This window comes from Kogia breviceps, chromosome 3, assembly GCF_026419965.1.
Source record: "Kogia breviceps isolate mKogBre1 chromosome 3, mKogBre1 haplotype 1, whole genome shotgun sequence".
In the NCBI taxonomy this organism is placed as follows: Eukaryota; Metazoa; Chordata; class Mammalia; order Artiodactyla; family Physeteridae; genus Kogia; species Kogia breviceps.
The window spans coordinates 76,741,114-76,762,552 of NC_081312.1; the positions used below are offsets into that span (position 1 = coordinate 76,741,114).

The 21,439-nt window shown below is 42.5% G+C and overlaps 6 non-coding genes across 6 annotated transcripts; 4 read left to right on the plus strand and 2 right to left on the minus strand.

The window, feature by feature from the left end:
• Positions 1-4,339: 4,339 nt before the first annotated feature.
• On the minus strand, positions 4,340-4,411 carry TRNAP-UGG (transfer RNA proline (anticodon UGG)). The gene has a single exon. It is a non-coding gene; the product is annotated as a tRNA-Pro (tRNA).
• Positions 4,412-6,062: 1,651 nt separating this feature from the next.
• TRNAT-UGU (transfer RNA threonine (anticodon UGU)) lies at positions 6,063-6,135 on the plus strand. Its single transcript has one exon. It is a non-coding gene; the product is annotated as a tRNA-Thr (tRNA).
• Positions 6,136-6,793: 658 nt separating this feature from the next.
• On the plus strand, positions 6,794-6,884 carry TRNAY-GUA (transfer RNA tyrosine (anticodon GUA)). The gene is given in 2 exon segments: positions 6,794-6,830; positions 6,849-6,884. It is a non-coding gene; the product is annotated as a tRNA-Tyr (tRNA).
• A 2,545-nt stretch (positions 6,885-9,429) lies between these two features.
• On the minus strand, positions 9,430-9,511 carry TRNAL-UAG (transfer RNA leucine (anticodon UAG)). Its single transcript has one exon. It is a non-coding gene; the product is annotated as a tRNA-Leu (tRNA).
• Positions 9,512-18,049: 8,538 nt separating this feature from the next.
• TRNAT-UGU (transfer RNA threonine (anticodon UGU)) lies at positions 18,050-18,122 on the plus strand. Its single transcript has one exon. It is a non-coding gene; the product is annotated as a tRNA-Thr (tRNA).
• Positions 18,123-18,451: 329 nt separating this feature from the next.
• TRNAP-AGG (transfer RNA proline (anticodon AGG)) lies at positions 18,452-18,523 on the plus strand. Its single transcript has one exon. It is a non-coding gene; the product is annotated as a tRNA-Pro (tRNA).
• The last annotated feature ends 2,916 nt before the right edge of the window (positions 18,524-21,439 follow it).

The following is a 21,439-nucleotide window of genomic DNA, read 5'->3' on the forward strand; positions in this document are numbered from 1 at the left end:
AATAATGTTGGAGGTCATGTGCAAATTGATTTACCCTGTCTAGTATTTTCTTGTTAGAGAAGTTTTCAGAAGCTATCATTCACTAAACAGGAATTAATTCCATATTAAAGTATGTTTGTATATAGAGAGACAATATTTAAAAAAAAAATAAGAAAGTATGGACAGCACCTCAAAAAAATGGTGCAAAATTGGAAAACTGAGTATTAACATGCAAAGAGATGGCCATAAAGCTGCAGTGATCACTGGAAATAGTAATGCTTTTATCTGGTTCCATTAGTAATACACACAAACACATAATATTTCTATCCTGAAAAATTTCTGAGTGAGAACTAAAGGAATGGAAGGAATGATCAGTAATTTGAGAGGGAAAACAAATTCTGCTTGAGTGATCTAGAAGTGTTCCCCAGAGGGCAGATGAAGTATTGCCTTAAAAGCTACCTAATTTCATGGAGCATAAAAACCTGAAGAGAATTCCATACACTGGCCAAAGAGAGGAATTCATATAACAGTTTATAGCATTTCTGGAAGGAATCATCGCCAAATTTCAGTAATAAAACATGTTAAACCACCTATTTTCAAAATTATTTTATTGTGGGAAATTACTCTGGACTCAATTTGATTCAGTAAAAATTTATTGAATACCATGTTCTGGGAACTAAGTTGGTATGCAGAGATACAAATACATGATCCCTGTCATCAAGGAACTCACAGACTCTTTTGGGTGAGACAGAGAGGGTGGGGGAGATAGGGATGTCTCTCACTCTCTCTCTCTCTCTCTCTCTCTCTCTCTCTGACTGTGGGTCAAAAATGTAATAAGATTATTATAAAATTTTAAAGTGGGTCTAACAAGATGGTATTTTACTAATAAAGCACAAGAGCAAATATTAGGTAAGTGAATGTGATTAGGAATAGAAATAGAACAATAAAAATTGTACTAGGGAGCAATCTGTGAATGTATTTTTTTTCTGTCTTATTTTATAAATTTCTGTGCCATAAATTTTTGTTTACTCTTCACTTTAATCTCAGCAGTACTTGGAACAGATAATCTTGGCTTCTTATTTAAATTAGTCTTATTCTTTGATTTCCCTGGGACCACACTTGCCTGATTTTGTCTTTACATTTCCAGTTGCTCTTCTTTTGTGTTTGTGCTTTGTTTTATTTTTGTTTTGTTTTGCAGGTGTATCCTCTTTAATAAAGCCATTAAATATTAGCTAAGCTGTCCAGGAATAAAAGATTATTTCCAGAGATCACAAAATAAGAGGAAGCTGAAAATAAGAATATGTTCCAAACACATAGAACAGAGCCTGGTACTTAGAAGGTGCCCAAGAAAGTTGACTTTGAACTGTGTCAGTTTATCTAAGCTAGAACTACATTATCGAGAATTTTCTTTTCTGTATGGATCTAAATTTTCTATATGGATATGGTGAAATTTGTAGTGAGATTTGGAAGGAGAAAATGTCACACATAGCAGCCACAGTATTCTGAAGGTTGGCATAGGATGCCAGGCTCTGTTGCAGCTTGCACTTATTGATGCTGGTCTGCTTGTTCACTTGCTGGCATGGGGCTTCAGTTGGAACCACAACTCCTCTGGCATAAATGAATCTCCTCCTTCAGCTCCTCCAACTCCTAGGCCAAGTACATGGGTGTCTCCATAATGAAGGGAGCAACCTTCTCCTGCAGGTCTCCCACATCAACAAGGTTGGAGACAGTGAGAGACAGCTGTAGGTTCCAGTCTGCCCTTTTGATTTCAGTTTGTCTTCGTGGATTTCATGGTGTCAGTTTGCACTGATTCTCCTCACTTCATGCCCACTTGTCCTTCTCAATTGCTCATCCTGCTGAGTTACAGAGATTCAGGCCCAACACTAGACATAGAAGCAAGAGCCTTACATAAACTTCTTCATCAATTTCCAGAATTATAATAAATCTCTTATTCTTCATCACTTATAGTGGCTCCTCTTTGATTGAATCCTAAATGATATAATTTCTTTTGCAATACTAATAAGCTGCAGCATTTCTCCTGTTTCCCATTATTTTGCAAACCCCTTGAAGACAGAGACTGGGTCATACCTGAGTTTGTTTCCTTGCCATCTAGAAGAGTAACTGGAAATCTAGAACATAGCAAAGACTCATTACGTTTTTGTTTCCTGAAGGGACAAACAACATAAGGGATGAAAAAGTGTTAAACAGTCATGCTCTATAGTGATCTCCTGGGGACACTTTTATGTAATTCAAAGGGGGTCACATTGATAATAGCATACTAAAGGCCCACATTGGCTGAGAAGTACTATAGTTATTGCTCAGGAGGTGAGGAAGACAGTTTAGCAGCTCAAGCTAAGATTGTACAGGCCCTGACTCTTCTGGCTGACCTCCTGAGTGGGCCTTGGTGCAGATAAGTTCAGTAGCTATACACAGTCAAGTCCCTCCTTAAAGATCCTTGTTCCAGGAAAACCATGATTTTGCAAAACTTTGCATATGGATATCTCCCTTGGGTTCCCTTTTTTTTTTAATGCATTGCAGATATAGGAAACATTTCAAGATCTGACAATACAGAAAGGATTTTGTCAGTAAGGACTTTGGCAGGTTTTCCCAGATCCAGACCTTCTCTGTGACCCCTGACATTCCCCAGTCAATGAGGGTGAACTGGTAGTTCTCAGCCCCAACAAGCAAGTTCTCTGCTTCCAACAAGTTCCCCACGAGCTATTCTTTAATTTGCTTTTTTTTTCAAGTGCTGCAGAATTCCCTCTGTCTTGATTGTAGCCAGTATTTCTGCCTATTACCATGGTGACGGGAGGAGTAATACTGTCATTTTCATCTATGCTGGTGATAAAATCCCTTAAGAGTCAGAACATACCAAGGCCAAGGAGTGTGCTCTTGGCAACCCAACACACCTTTGCTCAGGTTTCAGGGCAGGGAAAGAAAGGCCCCACCAAATAATTGTGGAGCTACCCTAAGACTTCCAAGCCAGACCTGTGAACTGGCTAGGCCCTCCCCTTCACAGTCAAGATCCTAAAAAGAATGATTTGCTTAGTTTCCACACCTTCCCCTCATTCTTCAACCCATCCAGTGCTATCATCTTCCCTAAACTTTCTGCTTTAAATGCAGAAATGAACTTAAAGATTGTCAACAGCCCCTGAGTAACCATATCAGCCATCAGATTTTTAAACAGTAGTGATCACCAGGGCCTGTCTTTAAATTCTTCCTCTCTCTATGAATGCTCTTCCCTGTGCATTCTTTCCAAAACCAGTGTTAACCACTGCCCTGTGTTTTTTATTCCTAACATTCCTTTCTCTGGTTTGGATCTTTCTCTTGAATCTCAGGACTTTATATCCAACTTCCTTCTGTTCATCTCCACCAGTAATCATTCAGCAAATACATCAAAGCCCAGGCTAGATATAACACCTTTCTCAGGAGACAACCAACCTAGAAGTCAGGATGTCCTGGCATATTCTACTCTCTCCCCTCCCTCCAATTACCAATCACAAACCTCTTTATTCTTGCCTGACTACGTACCTTTTCCAAGAGACGAACCTTGCAAAGGGCAACTATGATCAGGTCAGACAGAAATCCTGTCAAAGATTCCCTTGTACAAGCAGTTTAGGAAGAGTAGCAAGTCTGAAGGCCTATCGTACCAGTAGTTTCTAAGTTTGGGCAACTTCGACAAACCAGGATCAATCACACTCTAAGGTTACAGGTAGACAGCTCACACTATAGCCTGCTGGTTTTCCAAGTGAGCAATCAAAGAGCACTAAAGAGCCGGGTGGATTCTTGCCAGAAATGGCAAGACGACTGTCACTATGTTATACTGCGTTTTGGAAAGTTAACGCCTGAAAATAATTCAAGCGTACTCCTTTTGGACGGAATGAATATCTGCACCCTTTGAGCCCGAGGGTTCCCGGGGCCCCTCCCTATTTAGCATTAGGAAGACTGCTACAGCACTTGCTACTCTGGGGTAGACGGACTAGGGCCTCAGGAAGAGGGTTCTGTGTGGCGCTGCGACCCCAACACACCTCCAGGTACCACTCTTTTCCGTGTGAAATGCCCTAGTGAGAAGTGCACTAGTTTTTTTCCGCGCGAAGTGCCGGCGTGTCCTGCCTGAGTAAGATATTCCTGCCAAAAACCTGCCATGGTGGGACGAAGGGCCCCTCTCTATACAACGAAGCCCTTGGCCCACGGTAGCATCTTCGTTGTCCCTGAATTGGTCGACAGAAGTGGCCAACTTGCTCACAAGCTAATCTCGAATCAGGTCGAAGTTGAAAGGGACTTCGCCTAGGTGGATCTAGGCTGGGCGGTATTGGCTTCATTTAGCTCTCAAGAGGGAGGGGGAAAAGAGAGAAGGAAGGGGCTCGTCCGGGATTTGAACCCGGGACCTCTCGCACCCAAAGCGAGAATCATACCACTAGACCAACGAGCCACGCTTGAAAGCTGTTTCTTTAGGAATATTCATACATTCTGTTAGTTGCATCACAATATTTGAGGACCGTTTTTGATTCCTCTCCTAAGTCCAGCGATTTCCTCCAGACCCCAAGAGCGTCACCGTGCAGACTCGGAGGAACCTGAGCCACAGCGTTCCAGAGAGAGGAATGTTCGGTATGGGACTCAGGCTGAGCTGCTAGTCCACCTGTGGACCCTCTCGCGAGGGCCCGAGTACTTACAGGGTTAGGACCAGCACCACTGCAGGTGGTCTGGGGATGGAGGACAAGTGAGGACAAAAAAAAAAACAAAAAAACAAAAACCCAAAACGTTGATTTCATCAAAAGACCCTCCTCCCCAGGGTGCGGCAGCGGAGGAACTCGATACCACGCCCCTGCGGAGGTCAAATCCTAGAACCATTGTCTTAGCCTGCCCTGCTAATCTCACACCCTGTAACATGCTCTTGCTGTTTCCTTTCAGCTTTACTTAATGAACTTTGTGGGACTATAGGTCTAGATCTAAGGCACCCTTCGAGGACACACAGAACATGGCAACCGTCCGGGAGAGTTGCCCACTTCCAATATCTTCTTCTAGAGAAGCTTGCCCTCGCCCTCTTCTCTATCACCTAGAAGGTGGTGGGTGGAATGGGAAGGGAGAGCGTTGTCCTTACGCCGCAGTCCCTTCTGCTTGGGGAACGACGCTCTTGGGCTCTAGCCTGTTTGGCTTGGTCACACTTGTTCACCGTGCACCGAGCCCATTCCTGGTGTAGGGGACAAACTCAATAAATAACAGTTGAATGAATGGCTAAATATCCGCGCCAGACTGCTGAGCGGGCTAAGACGGGACAGAAAAGAAGGGGAGCGCTCCTTTCCCAGCCCTCCAATGTATCGCCACTTTCTGTTGATTCTGCACTTCAGGTTGGGCATTTAGAAGAGCACGGAGGCCGAGAGAGAAGCAGCTACCGTTCAGACTCCGAGCTGTTAGCAGAGTGTTAAAGGACCGAGGGAAAAGTTACTCCTTTTCTAAAGCCAGTTTCTGCTTCAGGAAACCTGGAGGAATCTCAGGTCCAGATTGACTATGACCGAACCTGACTCCGCTGAAAGGTCGTGGGAGGGGGCGGCCTGGACGCCTGGATTGCCTTCACATCCTCACTGCCTCGCCCCCGCCCCCTCCATTCTGAGGGTTCAAGGGGTAAGTTCTGGGCTTTGAGAAGGCCGCCCCCGTTTAAAAGCGAGCAAACAAACCCTAATCTCAGTCTACGAGAGCTGGAGCTGTTACTTTAAGAATCCAAGCAGATAGGAGACAGAGACGTGATGCCATGTCGCGCATCCTTCTCTTCGGTAAGGCACCCTCACCTACCCTACTTTACCCCACGGCTCCGCTCGTGACCCTGGTGTTGCCCAAGTTCAGTGACTTGTCAGGCCTGAGACTGAGGAGCATGCACTGTAGGCGCTACCAGGGCTCTTCCAGTGCCTTACATTCCCGTTTGGGCCTAGTCAAGAACATGTTTCTTCCTCGTATATAAAGAAGCGCTTCCTTCAAAAGAAATTCCTTTTAATTTTTAAGTATTTATTAAATTTTGTTTAGATAGGCCATTTGGCTACAGCTTTTAAAACTTAAGGAATTCAGCACAAGTAACAGCATCGTGGCTAGGCTCCATAGCTCAGGGGTTAGAGCACTGGTCTTGTAAACCAGGGGTCGTGAGTTCAAATCTCGCTGGAGCCTATGCGTGCTGTTGTCACGAAAAGGGTATCGTTCTCCTCTTTTCTCTCACGTCCACTCTGTGACGTTTCAGGGAAAATCAGATCCAGAGTATTTGGGACGAAAGATTATACGATTGGGAGCATTGTAATCCTGGGGGGAAAAGCCAGGTGTTCATACCATTCAGTAAGTAGTGGAGAAACTAGATTACTCAAGTTTCTGCGAGAACACTCCGGGGCTTGGCAGAGTCCACACACACCTGTGTTTACGGAAAAGAGCAAATTAGCCTCGGCCTATTGATGGCCATGATCACCCGGCAGCCGCTGGAGCGTAGCGTCCTGTGCATTTCGCCACTTACAATTTGCCTGGCGCCCTAGTTTTTCCTGTGCTCCTGGAGGGAGAACTGGTTTGCAGATTACTCTGGGACAGCCTAGTCCAGAAGCTACGCAGATACACCCAATCCGGATGGTTCCTGTTCTGTTCCTATCGCTTACTTCCTCGGATTCAGACTCCTCGTCCTTCGGCCCCCGGCTGCTCCCTGGATTTGGTTCACCAGAGATTCAACTCTCTGGAGACTTCCTGACCTCCAACTTGAGCCCGAACTTTAAATACAAAGAAGCTAGGCCTCTCACTGGCTGTTAATATATGCTCAATAATTGACACTAATTATACCCGACCGTGTCCTTCGGTAGCTCAGTTGGTAGAGCGGAGGACTGTAGCGGCAACTATCTGCTGTCATCCTTAGGTCGCTGGTTCGATTCCGGCTCGAAGGAAGCATATGGTATTTTGCTGCGCACCAGGTTTTATCCTCCTAAACCAACGACTGTAAAACATTTACTTTAACTCTATTTTCAGGCAACAAAAGAACAGCTTTTTGCCGACTATGAAACAATTTTGTGTGTTCTTTTTGTGATCATGCAGTATACGTGATTCGATTTACAGAGGAGATACGAATTAATGGTTCCCCTTTTAGATTTGAATGTTATATCCTATCTTGAAGACCAGCTAGCATTGACTGAATATTGGGTAACATCCCTTAAACCCTCCCCATCCCTACACTTTTCCCTTACCGTGAATATTTTATACTGGGCAATTCAGGGTTTAAAGAGAAATACTGTAGAAATATCTGTTCTTCAAAGGAATGTAAACAGTGTAGAGAATAAGCAATGCAAAAGGCAAAATATGCATGTAGAAATGTTCCTTCAATAATAAGAAGAAATACGAATTAAAACTAAGGTATATTGCTGCACCACCAAATTAGAGAGTATTTATTATTTAGTACTGGGCAGGATAAGTGACAAGGACTTTCTTGTAAAATGTCATTCCATTCTGGAGGACAGATGGGCATTATAAATCAGGAACCTTAAAAAGACAGTGTGTTTGATCAGGTATTCTTTTCCTGCTTCTAGAAATTTATCATTCATTTTTGGAGAAAAGGAAATATGGCAAAAGATGTTTATCTGTGGGTAAATTGTGTTCTTTTTACTTTAAGGTATTTTTTTCAAAATATGCCACATATATAAATTAAATTTTTTTAAAAACAGTGTTTTAACCTTACAAAATGAAGTTTAAAATTACGCTGTGCCACTATGGAAGACATTTTGGCAGTTTCTTACAAAACTAAATATATTCTTACCATAAAATCCAGGAATCACATTCCTAGGTACTTACTCAAATGAGGTGAAAACTTATGTCCACACAAAAACCTTCCCATGAATGTTTATAGCAGCTTTATGTATGTATAACTTCCAAAACTGGGAAACAGTAAAGATATCCTTCAATAGGCAAATAGATAAATAAACTGTGGTACATCCATACAATGGAATATTATTCAGCACCAGGAAGAAATGAGATATCAAGCCATGAAATGATATGGAGGAACTTTAAATGTGTATTACTAAGTGAAAGATGCCAGTCTGAAAAGGCTACATATTGTATGATTCCAAATATATGACATTCTGGAAAAGGCAAAATGGAGATGATAAAAGATCAGTGTTTGCCAGAGGTTAAAGGGGAGGGAGGGATGCATTGGTGAGGCATTGAGGATTTTTAGGGCAGTGAAACTATTCTGTATTATACTTTAATGGTGGATATATATAATTATACATTTGTCAAAACCCATAGAATGTGCAACACCAAGAATAAACCCTAATGTAAACTATGGACTTTAGAGGTTTGTTTTGTTTTTTGTTTTTGTGAAGACCTCAGGGGCCTAAGGTGGGTAAAAAATGAAAGGAACTGGTCTGGAGGAGTCATCAACGTGAAATGGGAGTGGGTCTGGGAGGACACAGAAGAGGCTTTTGATTGAGGAGGGGGAAAGACATAAAAAGGAAGGCAGAATTTAAAAGTGTCATTAAAAAATCCCTAGACCTTGGTTCCTGCACAGAGTCCTAGTCTACTGCTCTGTTCCTTTTATTCATTCCTCAAGGCACTGCAGGGAAATTCGTACCTCCTTGAGAGAGCTGTACAGTCAAATCTGTGAGTACTGCAGTGGGGTAACGGGCTGAAACGGCGAGAAGTGCAGCGGGACAACCATTCTGATAGGGCACCACTAAATAGACCCTGAGTTTACCCGCTCCTCTTTCACACACTGAGTTAGGTTCTGCACAGGTATTGTTGCAGTTGGGTTGCTCAGAGACCTGGACCGTCTCCAAGATAAGTGAATTCACTTGGAAGGGGCAGAGCAGTGTCTAAGCCAACATTTACAGCATACCCCACTGGGCCAGATGCACGGAGTCAGCCAAGAATCAGCTTTGAAGTGTTTTGGAATCACAAACCCACCTGCAAAGTCAAATTCAAAAGAACCGTTTACCTTCCCTACTCCACCCCCATGCCTGAATGACAGCTGGAAGCCTGGTAGGAAGTGGCTTTCTGCCTTCATTCATTCATCATATTCAATTACAAAAGTAATGTGATTAAAAGCAAAATCGGCTCTGTGCAGGTTACTTCGCGATCACAGAGCTGCAGCTCCTAAACCAGTGTGGGCGGTGGGCTGATGGAGGCTGCGGGACACTTTGTAGGAAGCCTTCCCTACTGAATGGTGCCTAAGCCAGGTCATGAGAATGATTCAATGTGAGCATGGGTTTTAGAGGAGGAGGAACGAAAGAATTCCCCATTGCGGGAATACAAAAACTTGGACACAATTAAAAGTCGAAACGGGTGCATACAGCTAGTTTCGGCACAGGATGTAGGGAGGAATCCGAGGTAACCCGACTTAATATTCGGCAAAGAAGGTCCGGGGGAAATCTTGCTGGAGGAATGAGTATTTCCTCGGAATTCCTGTATTACTTCGGATTTACGGCTAGAGTAAAACACAGCTGGCAGTGATGGGATTCGAACCCACGCCTCCGAAGAGACTGGAGCCTAAATCCAGCGCCTTAGACCGCTCGGCCACACTACCACATGCGATGGAAGGTTTTCATCCTTGAGCTGTTTACTACCGACGCCAGGCTCAACATTCTGAATTTTCTTCATGGTTAGTCGGGTCTCCCTCACTGTTTTCATTTACCCCTAGGGTTCTGAGCAAACTTGGAGAGAGTAGAAATCTTCGCATTCTCAAAGGCCTGGGAGGTGAGCTAGAAAGTGGTCAATGATATTAGCGTGAATATCCTTTGAAGACTTCCGCATTTTCTTTAACCTAGACAATTCCACGCCGAAAGGGAAAAGCAAAAAACAAAAACCCATCTCACTGGCGACTTATTGCAAGTGATTACAGAAGACTGAATAAGGAACTCCTCGCTGTTGGGTCATTGGTCTGTGGCTGTGAAACTCACAGTGCGAATGGGGCCAGAGATCCAGTAAGAGGACCCCTTCCGTTGACAGATCTGGTAAGCCTGTCACCGATAAAAAAGAAAATCCTTGGTCGCATGCCCTGCAGATTCAGTCAGAATGGAGAGATTGGGTCTAATTTTCTTGAAAGTAGCACTCTGGGGGTAGACCCATGCTCATGTAGCCTCTGAACCATTTCCCTTATGTAGGGACCAGGGTGACTGACTGCCAGAGGGTGGTTACATCCAAGAACGTTCCCACACCGGAAAGGAGTGGGTCCCGGGCTTCCCTGGGGTCCTGGATCCACTAGGCTCCATATCGTTTCTTTCGAATGGAGTAGAGGGAAGGCTAAGTAAAGTTGCAGAAGTGATCCCGGGGATCTCCAGCACCCAAGTGGGATCTCGTACCTGTCAATGACCTCTACTAGGCGCTAAAAGTCCTGAGTTACACGTTACCTATATTCTTCTTTGCTGTTTCTGATTGGCCATGTCTGGGTCTCCGGATGCAGAAATTCTCCTAGGAGTCTAATTAAAGTTTCCTAACTTCCTAACTCTTACTCTCCTCCTCGATCACTCATAAAAACACCCTGCTCTTGCATCCCCTTGCCCAGGGGCTCTCTGAAGTCCTTCCTTGGTGGCTTGAGGTGTCGGGGTCAAGGATGCTTAGAGAGAGGCAAAATTGTTCTTCACTGGATCTTCACAGGGCGAAGGTTCTGCTGGTTCCCGTCTTTGCTTCCAGGAAGGGGGTGGGGGCCGACGAACAGAAAAGAAGTACTAGAAAAGCTGCTTGGAAATAGGGCTCAGGGAGCATTGGATGAATTTAGGACCGAGGCCGGGAAGTGGGCGTGGCGAGTGGGAGAAGGCTGGGGCCGGTTTAGGAAGGGGCTCCCAGGGTCCGAGGCCGGAGACGGGCTCTCCTCGGGCTCCCCATCAACCCTCCACCCCCTACAGTCCCGGCTGCCCTCTGAGCCAAGTCCCCTTCACCCCGCCCCCGTCTCACCCCCGCCCACACCGGGTTATGCCCATCCTGGTCGCTCAGTTTCGTCCTCTCGTTCCCTTCCTCTGGTCCCAGTTGATAGGCAATTTGAGCTCCCAGGGCAGAGCTGCATGTCGACCGTTGGGCTCCAACTAAGTTCTCTTTCTCTCCAGAAGCTACCGGAGTCAGGAGCGAGGCACACGCTCGGAGATGGTAGCGGCGAAGGCCTGCTAGTCTCGCGGAATGGGCAAAGGTGTGGTTTCTATGTTCCACATCCCTGGAGATGGAGGGGTTCAAGTAGCCATCGCCAGCCCCTATGGCTGAAGGGTACGACTTCTGAGAAACTACACTTTGTGTTTTCACACTTTTTGAGAATCCTCAGATAAAAGCGAATGTGAGCTTATTGCCTTCAGCAGTACACACAAGTCTTTGCAACACGCCACAACAATGGAAAGACTGATGCTAATCTCAAATTGGAGAGAACCTAGACATTCTGTGCAATCACGCACCTTTTGTGCGTAAGATGAGGAAGCATCAATTTAAAAGACAGAAAAGGGCTGGGGCTCTTTATTCCTTGAAAGAAGGTAGGGACTGGATGGGAGGAGAGAGAACAAGTATTGATATTTAAAATATTAATATTTATTGAACCATTTTGTCTAGTAATGAACCAGGCTAGAGACTCAGGGTCTATGGGTTGGTCTTGGGAAGCCTCATATTGAGGCTTTTGCTGAGATGATCAAATGAGATTATTTAGTCATATTTAAGTCTCTGTTAGTGCTAATTTGATAAACATGCACATTTAAGTAAACCACAGTTTCTGTAAATGTTTTGACTTCTTTTTAAAAATATAGATTCAAAAAAATATGAGATTCTCATAAGGTGGAAGTGACCTGAGCCCTTGATTTTTTTTTTTTTTTTTTTAGTGCTAGGTCAGACAGTAAAAGGAACCAGCTAACAAGAAAGAACCCAATCATTATAGCAGAGCTCCTTTTGATCCCAGGGGGCTGCATGTTCAGGCTCCACAAACTGCCAGACTTCAAAGCACTTTCTTATCAGGACAAAGTACCACACTCTCATATCCCAGGCTGAGTTTCCTTTACTAACCAGTGTGCATGGCTTCCCCTACTGAATCACCTGATGTTGCTTGAGCACTCACTGACTGACTTGACCTTACTGGATCCTTCATTGGGGGAGGATCCTTGATCCATTCCCCACAGAACTGGACCACCCATTGGATTACACAGAGACCTGAAAGCCAGAAGTCTCAGCTTTCCTAGTGGAGTGCCAACCTTGCCAAATACTTAATTGTCCATTATCTGAAGACATTTGGAATGATGCCTGATACAGAGAAAATGTGCTGTGTTTGTCTGGCACATGCCTATTCCTTCAGTTTTCAGTGTGGGATACTAGTATTTTAGGCTCTAGCATTCTGCAATTTTACTGGAGAATTTAACCTTAGATTTCCTGCTATCTATACCTTGGCAATAGTCCAGGTGATGAAAATTTATATAAAAGCAGGAAATTTACCTCAAAGTCTTGATGCTCAAAGTGTAGTCTAAGGACCAGCAGCATCAGCATCTCCTGGTAATTGATTAGAAATGCAGAACCTCAGGCCTATGAATTGGCATCTTAACAAATTCCCCAAAGGTTAGAGAATTTTTACAAGCACTCTATGTTTCAATCTATGTTTCAACTATTCTATGCTCAATTTAGGGCATTTGAAAGTTTCGCACTACATTGCACTATATTGCACTACACTGCAATATCTCAACAGGCATCTCCTAAAGATAAGAATTAAGAATAGAAACATAACTTCAGTACCATATTACACCTAACAACATTTATAATAACTCTATGTAATCAAATTTCCCCAATTGGCTCCCTCTAATTTTTTTTTTAAATCTAGATTCAAACAATGTTTCTCATTGCATTTAGTTTTAATGTTTCTTTAGTCTCTTTTAATCTAGAAAATTCCCCTCATCTCAGCCTCTCTTTTTTCATGGCAGTTGTCTTATAGGAGGTCTCTCTATAAATCTCTCTCCCTAGCTCCAGTAGAGAGCCATCCAGGTATTGGTCTGGCTCCTTTCTGCATGTACTATAAAAATCTTACTAAAAATTAGATACTGGTAAATAATATGTTCCTTTTGATGGATGTATCAGATAGTCTTTTCAGCATTTATTGAGCTCCTACTTAAATACTTAGCTATTTAGTGGTCTCATATGTTTATCACATTGACCATTACACTAATGCAAAGTATTGCAATGTATTTATACTTAGGAATTTTCTAAAATAACTGTTCAAAGAAAAAGGAAATAAGGGAAAGGAAATCCCTTCCCTTATTTTCAACAGGGAAAATTAAGCCTCTTACTTTAAATTTTTATTTGTCCTTACAATATTTACTGGAGTTTATGGAAGAGGTGGGACAAAAGGAAGCAATCTCACCAGATTGATTGCCTCTTCAAGCTTCAGGTGAAAAGAAATGCAACCCTGAACTAAGTCATGGTCAGCAGAATGGCAAGATGAAGTTTATGAGACATTCTTTATTCTTTGTTTCTGTTCATCCTGCTGGTAGCAATAACCTCCTTCCCCTGCCCTGACTCGGTCCCTGCAAAATATTATAATAGTCTGGCTGCTTTGGGTTTAAGAAGATCAAATCTGATGTACACTTGATTTTCTTCTTTGATTTCTCTACTACCTTTCCCAGCTTCTGACTCCAATACAGCAGAGTACCAAGTGCTCAAATCTTGGTCAGCTTGAACACACAAGAGTGGTTATAATGGATTTAGGCACTTAGGATTAGGCTAGTGGGGAACATCTACCAAGAGGCATTTTGAAACTGAGAAATAGGATCTTCTTTTGTCCCTTCAAGGTAGCACACAACCCACTTCACATCCACCAGATAAATCTGCACTCACCATTTCGTCAGGTTTGGGGAGTTGCAGAAAATAAACAAGGTTATATCCCTGCTTATAGGGAGCTTGCTGTTGAATAAAAGAAGATATCTCCTTCTTCTCTGTAATACGTACAATATAAATCTAGAAGAATGACTATGCACACACACACACACACACACACACACACACACACACACACACACAGAATGGTTAGGTAGTAACATAAGTAGTGACTGAGAATTGCCAGAGTGAATGCAGCCTCAGTTTCCCAAGGGTGAGAGGTCTGTGGAAACTGAAGAAAATAAATTTAAGAAAGCACAAATTGAGGCAAGTACAACTTTTTTTTTTGGTTAAAGTTTTACAAAGCCATGTTCCTTGATATTTTAGATAAATAATCTATGTACCTTAGAAATCAGTCTGCCTATCCACAGATGTACTTGGATGTTGCTAAGGTGAATAATTGACTGGACTCTGGTAATTGCCTACTTTTCTATATTAATCCTTGACTTTTCAAGGTACTTTATGGTCAATGAAGCTGAAAATTACAGGGTCTTCACCCAACGAGATCAAGGAGGTCTCTTCACAGATGTAGAGAACAAATGTATGGACACCAAGGGGGGAAAGTGGCAGGGAGGGGGTGGTGGTGTGATGAATTGGGAGATTGGGATTGACATATATATACTAATATGTATAAAATGGATAACTAATAAGAACCTGCTGTATAAAAAAAAAATAAAATAAAATTCAAAAAAAAAAAAGAGGAGGTCTCTTTCATAAACAAAAGCTCCTTGAGTGGTACACAATGCATTTTCATGCAAATAGATAAAATAATCTTATTAGACTTCATTCTTTCTGCTTGGATAATTAAAAATTTAATTTTTCCTACAGCCTAGACATCTGTCCTGGAAAATTATTGGGTTCCTCAGAGTATTAAAAATCTGTGAGGTAGTGTTTTGGACAAAAATATGTAAGCTGAATCCAGTCATGAAGAAATAATCAAAATCAAATGTTAAATTGAATCTAATATGAGGAAATAATCAGACAAATCTAGAATGTGAGACCTCCTGTAAGACAACTGACATGAAAAAAGAAAGGCAGAGAGAAGGGGAATTTTCTAGACTTAAAGAGACTAAAGAAACACTAAAACTAAACACAATGAGAAACATGGTTTGAATATAGATTTTTTAAAAAGAATTAGAGGGAACCAATTGGGGAAATTTGAAAATAGGGACTGTTAGATTACATAGAGTTATTATAAATGTTGTTAGGTGTGATATGGTACTGAAGTTATGCTTCTATTCTTAATTCTTATTTTGGGAGATGCCTGTTGAGGTAATTAGGTATGATGGATCATAGATATGAGATACACAACAAACAAGGTTATTATCCCTGTTTCTTGGGAGCTTGCACTTGAATAAAAGAAAATATCTTCTCCTTTTGTAATAATACAATATAAACTTAGAAGAATGAATATGCATACTCACACACACACTATGGCAACACAAGTAGTAAATGTGGCAAATGTTAATAATTAGTGATTCTAAATTAGGGGTATACAGGTATTATTGTACTGTTTTTTCAACTTTCCTCTAGGGGCAGATTGAATATACAAATAGACAAAGGTCAGACCATATATAACAATGGAACTCTGTCCCACAGCCTGCAGAAATCAGCTCAGGAAACCAATCCGTTAGCTACCAGCTCAGGAAGCCAGCCTACCATCTTTAAGTCAGACTTGTAGGAACTTTGACCACTATGCCACTATGTTTATTAAGAGTTCGGGAAGCCAAACAATAACCTCTGTAGCAGTCAGCTCCAAATGGCCAGCCAGGAATTGATTAGTAACAGCCTTCCTGATACTAGTCCCTGCTTCCAACGTAGGATCAACCAGACAAAGTCAAATACGCATCCTGAACCAATCACATAGGATACCTGGCTTCTAGTTAACCCACCTGCAGCTTCCCTAGGCCAGCAGCCTCCAATCAGGGCAACTGAGCCTTCCCCTTTTTCCTCTATAATGCTTTTCCACTCCTGGGTATACCTTTGAGTCTCTGTCAAAACGCAAGTGATGGTGGCTGACTCCCTCACTACAGAAAGCTCTGAATAAATAGCCTTTGCTTGTTCTCATTTAGTTGGTCTTCATTTATTTCCAGTCTAGGATTAAAATTTTGCAAAAAAAAAAAAAGTTGAGGGAAATGGAAGAAATACACACAAAAAGGTAATGAAAAACATTCCTAAGATCTCTACTAGAGTCAAGTTGTTTCAGAGACGAGCTTCTGATGTCCAGAGCACACTGGTACATGCCCATATTTGATGTTGCTCTCTGGGTCTAATAAACTAGTGGGAAGGACTCTTGGAACCTTCTAGAATCAGACAGGCCAACCAAAGTGAGCAGTGGGCAGTGGCTGGGAGAATGAGGGAGATTGACCTAAGGTCCTGGACAACCTTCAGGGATAGGAGATAGGTGGAATAGAAGTGAGCTTGCGGAATTGTGACAGGTGAGGATGAGGAAACAGATTCTAGGAAAAGTCCAAGGAGCCAAGACTACAACCAGAGAATAACAAGTAAAGAGAGGAGGAGAAACAGCAAGGGGGAGCGAATGAGAGAGCTGCGGGGGAGAGCATTTTGACTCTAGCAATTTTGGGGAAGGCCTGTCTCTTCAAAAATAGTAACGATAATAAAGATGATTGATAATAATGAACCCTTGTTTACAAAACTAGGTCACTGTGACTCTGCAAGGCTGAAAAACTGCCCCAGGTGTTCTCTAACCACTACACTACATACTCAGTGTAACACTCACCAACATAACACATCGCCCATGATTCAGTGTTGATTTGATATTCCTGCTGTTTCCTTAAGAATTATGATGTCTGTCTCCAGGTTCAAAGAGATTATCACGCTGAGCACCTTGGAGGTTTCCTCCAGTAAAATGCCTTGTGTTGGCAAATGGGGTACAGCAACCTGATTCTTGATTCTCACAGGCAGAGCAGTCAGTTAAAACAAAGCCTCGTAGTTCGCTTGGGTGGAGGGCTGGGGGAGTGGAGGATATTGCCTGGTGTAGAAAGACTGAAGGTTGAACACCAAGGGAGTGTTGGGAGGAGCAGTTCTTGTCAAGCCACGGAAGATCTATTACTTTCTTGGCCCTGGGCAATTGTACACCTTCATCTCACCTTAGGACAACAGTGTGATGCTTCCCCATGACTCATCCCTGAACCTAGACTATCTGCCATAAAGGCCTTACTTTATCTGTCTAAATAGGGAATTTCTCTTCCTTATAAATTTGTAAGGTCAAAAAAAAACAAAAAAAACACCAAAAAAACAAAAAAAAATTTGTAAGGTCAGTGTTACCATGTTTTTACATTCATGCAACGAAAATGAAAGGAGACAATGAACCATGAGCTTTCAAATTTCTTACAGACTTCATGATCTTTGACAAATGACATTAAAAAATAGTGAGTACACTAGCAGGCCTGTGGTCAGAGGATCTCAACCTTACTAAACAGAAGTGGTTCACTTCTTGGGCTTGCATGAATCAGTGACTTTTCCCCAGTGTTCTAGTCTATGACTATATTTGCAGTAAGAAATAGGTACAAGATTTTTCGTACCTATTTAAATAAATAAATAAATAAATAAAATTTTAGTTCCTGTTTACTAGCTTACAAAAACAGGGTCTCTAAAAAGTGAAAACACAATCCTTTAAAAAAATTGTATTATTTTCAAACCAAAGATATATGTAAATCCATGTCTTTAAGGAAGGGTTAAAATCTTCCTCCCCAGCACCTCTTTTCCTTGATTGCTCCTAACCCTGGACCTTTGTTTGAGATAGAGGTATTAATTCCAATACACAAACAAGGGTCTGGGGCTCTGTTCAGAAAGGACAAAACCACGTGGTAAACCTCTTCTCACCTTCTCCGCAGATTTTACCACTATATTAAGGAAAGGGAGTGCACCATAACCTCCCTGCCCATCAGATAACCTCTATATGCGCCTCTTAATTCTCAGGTGGGTCTCCCGTGTGTCCAGATATCTAGAGTTTTCGTATTATGCATCCTTACTGGGCACCAGAGGCGCAGGCGTCTATGTCTCAGCAGAGTATCAAGATAAGGGACTAGAAGACAGTCTAGTAGTGGCTCTGCTCCAAGTGGAGCCTTTTCGAGAGGTTGACAGGACACGGAAAAGTTTCAATTTTGTAGAATATCTTGGATTTTTGCCTGGCTCAAAATTCCATTTCATTTAACAGAGGCTAGGCGTACTGAATATATCTATAACATGGAAGATAGAGAAAAACTGTATGGGCGGAGGCTCCATAGCTCAGGGGTTAGAGCACTGGTCTTGTAAACCAGGGGTCGCGAGTTCAAATCTCGCTGGGGCCTTGCGCAACTTTTTTTCCTTCAGAGGCCTCAAAGCGACAGCGCCCGGAAGACGGTGCCAATGCGGAGGTGCCCTGCAGATATCACCTCTCCTCGGCAGCGCCTTAGAGGACGTTCAGGCAAAACGGACGCATAAAAATTCCCCTGGTGCTCTCCCGGTGTGGATCCACCATAGCAGCTGATTAATGCCTCTGGGCGGCGTGAGGCTTGTGCGAGCTGGGTTAACAAGCACGCATTCCTGCCAGTAGAAGGCTCCCAAACTCACATTTCTTTGAGAAACGCCTAGTGACGTGAGTGAGCCTTGAAGCCGAATTAAGAAGTGAGAACGCTGTGGCTCGTTGGTCTAGGGGTATGATTCTCGCTTAGGGTGCGAGAGGTCCCGGGTTCAAATCCCGGACGAGCCCCGTTTTCCTGTTTCTATTAAGTAACTTATTATTGAATATACGTCTGTTACTGCATTTTGTTTACTCTGCTTTGAAAAGTTGCGCAAAGGCCCCCTAGGATGTGAAATAGCAAAGTTAGGGGCAGCTCCAAGTTATCTGTTGAATTCTGTCTGACGAAGCGATTACCCAATCTCCACGGCGGGTAGGCGGACGTGGCAGTTCCGAGAGCGGGTGAGTCTCTTCACCTCTCAGTGCATCGTCTGTGAAATGGAAGTGGTAACACGTTCCCTTTCCCTGCGTACCTCTAGGGACCCCGTTCAGTCAAATAAAATAGTGTTTGGGAGACTGCTTGGCAACTTCAAATAGTGCTAAATACGGGGGGTCTTTTGCCCATCCCCCCCGCCCCTCCTCCCCAAGGGAACTGAGATCTCAAACATACTAACATAATCACCATTTTATGAGTGTGATAATTATAGTTTTAAAGAGTTTTTATGTATTATCATATAGTGTCGTGTCTTTTCTTTCTCTCTTTCTTTCTCCCCCCCACCCACCTCCGCCTCTTTTAACAAAAACACTCCTGTGAAGTAGGGAACGAATTCTGTTAACTCTAGCAGACCAGCAGAGAAAGGAGGGAATGTAAATCCCCAAAGGCAAATTTTAAAGGTTAAATTTTAAAAAAATGTTTTGTGGACCCTTATCAACTTTCTTTCTTAAGTGAATAACTATTACAGAAAAGAATAACTCCTTTAGAAGTGAACTATATCCCCTTCCTGCAGCCAGTTCACCGACGTCCACACTCATATTCTCGTCTTCCCTCCTGTTTCAAGGCTCATCTTTCTCATCTCCTATTGAAGGCAACTCCTTCACTTTCTCATCAGATGAATCCACTTTGCTCTCCCTTACTCAAGGGCTTGATTTCTGCAATCAACATTCCCTTCTACAACCCCTAACACACAACAGCTATTTCTCCCAGTGTGCAAGATCATTCCCATCAGCATACAAACATAGCATCTCCAAGTCCTTCAAGATCATAATCAGACTTTTGTCTCCACCACTCCATGGAAGGTCACTAATGACTTTGTTTCCTAATCTAAAGGTTAGTTCTCACTCTTCATCATACTTGACTTCCCAGCAACATAGGGATACTATACTCCGCATTTCAGGAGGCTACTTTTTAGTCTCTTTTGCTGGCCCCCGCTTTCCTGAACTGTCAATTTACAGATGTCTTCTTGTCCTCCTTTTTGGATCAGTCTACATATACTCATCCAATCATTTGGCTTTAAATACCATCTCTATACTGATGATCCTTAAATTTGTATCATAAGCCTTGACCTAGGTTTGTACATATAGTCACCTGCTTGCCCCACGTGAATGAGTTATAGGTATCTGAAATTTAACATGTCTCAAACACTACTCCTGATCTCCTGCCAGTCCTCTTCCAACTGCCCTTCCACCGCCATCCATGTCTCAGAAAATAGATCCGTCATTCATCCAGTTCCCCTATAGATTACATCCAATCTACCAACAAATCCTATTGGGTCTACCTTCATCCATTTCCCAACGCATTCACTGCTAGTACCCTAGTCCAAACTGTCCTTCATCTTTTGACTGTTCTCCCACAACAGCCTTCTAACTCATCTTCCTACTTCCTCTCTACTCCCTACTCTAGAGAGCAGCCAGAATTATCCTATTAAAATACAAGCAAAAAAATTTTTTTTTATTCAGTTCAAAAACATCCAGTAACTTCTCACACATAGAATATAATCCATGATCTTGCCCTTGCATGTTCTGGCCCTGACTCTCCCTCTGATCCAACTCCTATCCCCTCCTCCTCCTTCTCACTCGTTCTTCTGGCTACACTGGCCTTCTTACTATTCCTTAAGTACATGGACCTTGTTTCCTATTATGGACCTTTCATTTGCTGTTTCCTCTTTCTGGAATATTATTCCCTCAGATATTTGTATACCTTCCTTTCTTATTCCTTCTGTGCTCAAACGCCACCTCTGTAGAGACATCTTCCTTGACCACTCTTTCCAAAATAGCCCCCAATTGTCACTAGCCCTTATACAAATCTATTTTTCTTCACAGCATTTATCACTACTTGACACATTTATAAACATTTAATTATTTCTTTTTTGTCTTCTCTTTCCTCCCCTGTTAGGATGTAAGTTCCACAAGAGAAAAGATTTTGTTACGCTCGCTGCAGTACCCTCAGCACTTAACCCTGTGTACAACGTATAGTAGGTGATTAATAATGAATGAATGAATGAATGAATGAATATTACCATATTCCTGGATGCACCTGCTGGCTTCCAGAAGCCACAATTAAACAGCATTTATTTTTGGCTTGTGTAGACTCAGATTGGAATCTTCCCAAAGGACAGCAGCCATGGTTTTGGTTAACAATACAAATGGAGAGCCTAAATCAGTCTTCTCTCCACTTTGGCCCAAGTACCCAATTCAGGCTTCTCCTCAATAAGAAACTACTAAACTGCTTATCTGTGCATAGCAGAATGACGAATATCTATATTGATAATTACAGGACTTTCACATTTCTACATTTTTACTGTAGCTTTCTGTGGACAATTTGATCTTTTATTATCTAATCTTTAGTGGAATTTCAACCGAAATGGGAGAAAGGAAAGAGACAGCCCTGTGGTCTGAAATGTGGCAAAAGATGTGTTTAAGCAATGAAAACACTTAACATTTGTTGATTGCCAAACTCTGCTCTAAGCACCTTACATGTGTGAACTAAGTTTTATAATATTTCCATGAGGAATCTCCATATTATACATGAAGAAACTGAGGCAGGCAGAAGATAAGCAATTTGCCTAAGGCCGCACAGCTGGTACTGTGAGAATAGGACTGATGGTCTAACAGCAGCAGTGGAGCCCGGCGTTTCCACGCCCACACCAAATCACTGCACTGTTTTCCTTT